The sequence below is a fragment of the Neopelma chrysocephalum genome, unplaced genomic scaffold (genome assembly GCF_003984885.1).
Source record: "Neopelma chrysocephalum unplaced genomic scaffold, ASM398488v2 Primary Assembly neopelma1_60, whole genome shotgun sequence".
Lineage (NCBI taxonomy): Eukaryota > Metazoa > Chordata > Aves > Passeriformes > Pipridae > Neopelma > Neopelma chrysocephalum.
The window spans coordinates 18,064,761-18,070,760 of record NW_020897715.1 but is presented as its reverse complement, the minus strand read 5'-3'; positions in this window follow the sequence as shown (position 1 = coordinate 18,070,760).

Below are 6,000 nucleotides of genomic sequence, written 5' to 3'. Positions count from 1 at the left end.
AAGGAGAAAAACAAAGAGAAGACACACCTCTTGGTCCTGACAGCTCCATTCTGTTCTTACATTCAACAGCTGTAAGGAGGAACAACAACAACAATCATGTCAGCATTTTCCTGTCCTGCAACAGCACTGATGTCAGCAAGAGCTATCAGGGACTTTGAAGCCAGATATTTAATTTGTTGCCTTGATTTTATTTTTCCCTACAAAACCTTTCTTTTTCCAATCTCCATTAACTCGTTCCTTTGGATTTGCTATTTGGACGTGCTGTGGCTCTCACTTTCCCTCCTTTAATTATTTTTGGTCCTCCCTCTTCAATTATCTTTTCAGCTTCCTGGAAAATCAGAAATTAATACTTTTTCTATTAAATTTTTTTCTGCATTCAGATTCCACAGAATCGTTTAACTAGAAAATTACTGAAAAACTGGGTATCAAATTAGTCACATTTTCCTGGAGTATTCCTTTTATGAGTTATGTTCCATCTTCAAAAGAAGAGCTAAATCTACATTAAACATTAATTTTTCACATTAATTTCTGTTCTTCTTTACATGTGAACTTGAATATCGAATGCCGATACCCTGAACTAACTAGGCAGTCAGTTCTTTAACAGTCAGTCAAGAGCCTCTTTGCATGTGGCAACTACCTCTCCTCTTAAATGATTTGCTCAAAACAATTATTGATTTGGTCTTGCTCAGGCAGTAACTCAAAGTCCAGGAAAATGAAGAGTTTCATCGGTTCATTAAAAAGCACTTCATATCCAGGGAATGACAGAAAGTCACTAGATAGAAATACTAGACTATCATAGACTCCTTTTAAGGTAGGCAGTTGGACACAGTCTGTGTTTTAGGATAAATGGGAATGAGAAAAAAAATGGATTTGTAGAAAGCAAAAGAAAGATAATTTGGGAATAAGGCCTGTCCCTAGGGCACTGAGGTAGAAGACAAGATATTAGGCTAGTTTATTTATGGTAAAAAAGCAAACCCACATTACTGTGGACAAAATAGATTTATTTTCTTTACAGGCCGTGGTCTAAAAACTGACCCTCAAAAACAGTCTTGCATTTATCTGAAGTTGCAGCCTTTTCTTGAAGGTTTTTTTTCTCTGAGCCAGAGAATACTTAGTCAAGGATGCAAACTGTTGCAGTGACAGATAGAAATCTTTCAACCACATCCATGTTTATCTTGTTGAATGTGAAACCAGAAAGCACCTCCTTGAAAGCAGACTACATTAGCTGCTTTAGGAGGAGTGTCCTCTTGCTCATCTGCATTTTGTGCCCAGACAATCTGTTTGCTATGTCTTCCTCTCTGAGCAGGCACAAAATCAACTGTAAGGATGCAACAACTGTACCATATATTTTGCATGCACAAATCATATTTACTTTTTTATTTGGATGACCTGTCCAATCTTAATCTGAAGCACAGCAACAAGTTCACCATTTTTCCTTCCTTTTCTGCAGCTCTTTATTCTTCACTTGATGTACCTTGTCAAAACTCTTACTCCTTTTATGCAGGAAGTGAGCTGCAGTGCATGGTTCTTTATCAGCAGCATTACAGTTTCTATCTTTGGTTTGTTGAGGCATAACGAGAAACTTAAGCATAGTATTTTTTTTAATAAATCAATGACATTTTAAAAAGCAAAGGAAATATGAAAGCTGAAACCTGCATTAAAGGTAAGATTACAGCCATGCCAGTTTTTCCTTCTGCCTGGCACTTTGGAACCTATTGAAGATGTGCAGGTGAGATCTAACAACACATGGTACTCAGAAGCCTGACTCTCACTGATAGACCTTGTAGAAGTAGTTCCATGACATTTTCTATAAAACCTACTGTATTTTTAGGATATCTCCCCGCTCTTGTCTGTACCAGGACTGAATTATTGTCTTAGCAATGCTAATAGGATGTGAGAAAAATATCTGCATTTTGCCAAAGTAACATAGCCTTGTGTCAGTGTCAAAGACCTCAAGCTGGCCTTTCCTGAATGACACTCTGCCTTTAAGATGCTCCCAAAAACCTTTATGCATCAATACAGTGGTCACTAAGTAGGAGAGAAAGTCTTTAGATGGCCCAGTGTGAGGACAGATAATTTGTAAATATGGTCCATAGAAGATCACTAGAGGTTTTTCTGCTTTTTCTAACAACAAATGGAAAGCAGGATCTGCAGAGCAGAGGTGCACCTGAGCCATCTTACCAACAACAAAGGTAAAGACCTGCCCACAACATAGCTTAGACAGGGAATGTGTGTCTACATTTGAGCTTAAATATAGTTCCTGGGGCAATGGACAGAAACTGCACTGTTGGAGGATGCAGGTGAGATTGTCCAGGACAATTAAGGCTTGTTGGTGCATGAGGACCCTGACTGTCTTGGCTGAAAGAGTAGAGTTCAATATGCATCACAGAGGAAATCATAGACAAATAGAAAAAAAAAAGACTTAAAAACTAACTTAATTTTCCACAATGCAGCATCACACTCTGTCACTAGGATAAGGCTGGCTTTAAACAGAGAGCTTCAAGATAATTTCTGTGTCAGAGAAAAGCCCATCAGAGTAGTAGTTAATGATTAATGATTATTCACAGTAACTTAGAATTCATGAGTATCTCTGCAATGCTGAAGATAAGGTAGGTAGTTTCAAAATTCTTTCTCCACCGAGTTCAGTACCCTGAACTCTGCAGTGCTGATGAACACCCATAAACAAAAAGGGTTAGTACTTTTCCAAGCTTTGGGGCTTTTTTCTATGGAATTTTAAAAATTTTTATACACAATGCTTTTATATCTCTGATTCTAGTAAACGGCACTCGTGAGACATCAACTGGAGGTCAGTGGGGGCTTATCCCATGAGTTCAGCCTGAGTTGGGATGCTTGGACGCCAGGGAGCGTGTTCTGTTAGCCAGCAGTACCAACTCCGTCCACCGGGTGGCACTGTCGTCCACGGAAACACAAAGTGCAATCTCCCGGTCCCAAGGCGTAGTTCTTGAAAGCTACTTCTAAATTGCAAGCTTTGTGTGATTTCACACCCATAGCGACCTAGAATTCCAAGTTTTCTTGAAAGAACTAGAGAAATGCTAGAACCCTCCACATCGTATCTTTAGTCTCTGAGCCCCTGTGTGCAGACTTCGGTGCAGTACTCTCAAACACCTCCACTGCCTCTATTCTCCTGAGGTCTGGTTCGAAGTTACACTCCCTTCTCCATGTTCTTCTTCATTTCTTTTTCATACCTTTTTCACAAATCTTAGTCCTCTCTCTTGACATCCTGGATTCTAATCCATGCAAATTGGAGGATAAGAGGCTGAAGAACCCTGTGGAAAGGGATATGGGGGTTTAAGTTGATGGCAAGTTGAATATGAGTCAGCAGTGCCCTGGCAGCCAGGAGAGCTGACTGTGTCCTGGAGCGCACCAGCTGGTTGAGGGAGGTGATTGTTCAGCTCTGCTCTGCACTGGTGTGGCCTCACTTTGAGCCTTGTATGCAGTTTAGGGCATCATGATGTAAGAGGAACATCACATTATTAGAGCATGTCCAGAAGAGGGTGACTAAGACGATGAAAGCTCTCCAAAGCAAGAGGTTTGTTCAGCTTAAAGAATGAGGTGAATAGAATGGGAGGTGCTGATCTCTCTCTGGTGACCAGTGGTAGGACACAAGGAAACCATAGAATCATTAAGGCTGGAAAAGACCTTTAAGATCATCGAATCCAACCATAAAGCCAACACTGCCAAGTCTACCACTAAACCATGTCCCTAGTTGCCACAATTACAGATCTTTAAAATGCCTGCAGGGATGGTGACTTGATCTCTTCACTGGGCAGCATGTTCCAATGCTTGATAACCCTTTTGGTGAACAAATCTTTCCTAATTTCCAATCTAAACCTCCCATGGCAAAACTTGAGGCTGCTTCCTCTTGTTCTATCACTTGTTGCCTGGGAGAAAAGACTGATCTCCACCTGGCTACAACCTCCTTTCAGGTAGTTGTAGAAAGTGATGAGGTCTCCTCTGAGCCTCCTTTTCTCCAGGCTAAACAACCTCAGCTCCCTCAGCTGCTGCTCATACCACTTGTGCTCCAGACCCTTCACCAGCTTTGTTGCCCTTCTCTGGACATGCACCAGCACCTCAGTGTCTTTCTTGTACTGAGGGACCCAAAACTAGACACAGGACTCGAGGTGCAGCCTCAGCAGTGTGAAGGGGAGGGGAATGATCACTGCCCTGGTCCTACTGGCCAAACTATTTCTGATATAAGCCAGGATGCCATTGGCCTTCTTGGCCACCTGGGCACACTGCCAGCTCATGTTCCTCTGACTGCTGACTGATACTCCCACGTTCTTTTATGCTGGGCCATGTTGCTCTGTCCTAAGCCTGTAGGGGTGCATGTTGTGATCCAAGTGCAGGACTTGGTACTTGGCCTTGTTAAAGCATTGATCCAGTTTGTTCAGATCCCTCTGCAGAGCCTTTCTGCCCTCCAGCAGATCAACAGTCCTACTCAGCTTGGTGTTGGTTGCATTCTTACTGAGGGTACATTAGATCCCCTTGTCTAGATCATCAGTAAAGACATTAAACAGGACTGGCCCCAATACTAAGCTCTGTGGAACCCCACTGACTGACCACTAACTGGATTTAGCTCCATTCACCACCACTCTCTGGGCCCGGACATCCATCCACATTTTAATACACCTATCACAAGCCATAAGCAGCCAGTTTTTCCAGGACAATGCTGTGGGAAATGGTGTCAAGGCTTTACTAAAGTCCAGGTGGAAGGTAAAATCCACAGCCTTTCCCTCATCCACTAGGCAGGTCACCATGTCATGTAGAGAGAAAAGGTTGGTCAAGCAAGACCTGTCTTTCATGAACCCCTCCTGGCTGGACCTGTGTGGGAGAACACAGAGATTACGAGTCCTGGAAAGAACTCCTTTAGGAGCAGATTCATCACAGCGGCAGCTCTCCAGGATCAGGCGGAGTGGAAAGACACTGATTACTTGCATTTTTATTGTACGGTTCTCCCCCGAATTCTGTAATTCCCTTTACCCACGTGGTCTCCCTGCACAGCGCCATGTTGCCTTCCCTCCCCGAACCAGTCCCCGCCCCTGTACAAGCATTATTGATTGTCTCATCCGTCTCTCCCCAATCTCTGGTTTGTTATTGGACTTTGGTCCTCCTGTATCCCCCATTGGCTAGCAGAATCCTCAAGCCACTCCCTTTCCCCCGAACCTTTACCCAGTCACATTCCTCTTTCTAAATCCTCCCCCAGAGTTCTTAAAAGCCTGCGGTAGTTAGAATAAATTACTTTTCACCACTGGAATCCAGAGAGGACACCTCGTGGTTCTTTCCTCCTGGCAAAAGGGGGTTTGCGCCACAGAACACCATCTCTGAGAAGCAGCGAGCGAGGAGTCACAAGCAATCAACCTCTGTTAGGCCTGATCCCCTGATTGCCCTGCACTTGCCATGTGATGGCACTCAGGATGACCTGCTCCGTGACCTTCTCTGGTACGCAGGTCAGGCTGACAGGTCTGTAGTTCCCCGGATCTTCCTTCTGGCCCTTCTTGTGAATGGGTATCAGATTTGTCAACCTTCAGTCACCTGGGACCTCCCTGGTGAGCCAGTACTGCTGATAAATGACAGAAAGTATTTCAGTGATCTCTTCTACCAGATCTTTTACTACCCTCGTGTGGATCCAATCTGGCCTCAAAGCCTCGTGTGTGTCTAAGGGATGTAGCAGGTCACTGAGCATTCCTTTTGGATTATGGGAGCTGCATTCTTCTCCCTGTCCCTGTCTTCCATCTCAGGCAGCTGGGTACCTGAAGAACAACTGATCTTGCTATTCAAGACCGCAGCAAATATGGTATTATGTACCTTTTCCTCATCCTTTGTCACTACATTTGCTCCCGCATCCAGTAAAAGATGGACATTCTCCTTAGCCCTCCTGTTGTTGCTGACAGATTATTAAAAACATTTTTATTGTCTTCTCATTCAATTGAAATGATATGAAGCTGCATTAGGGGAAGTTCACACTGGACATTAGGAAAA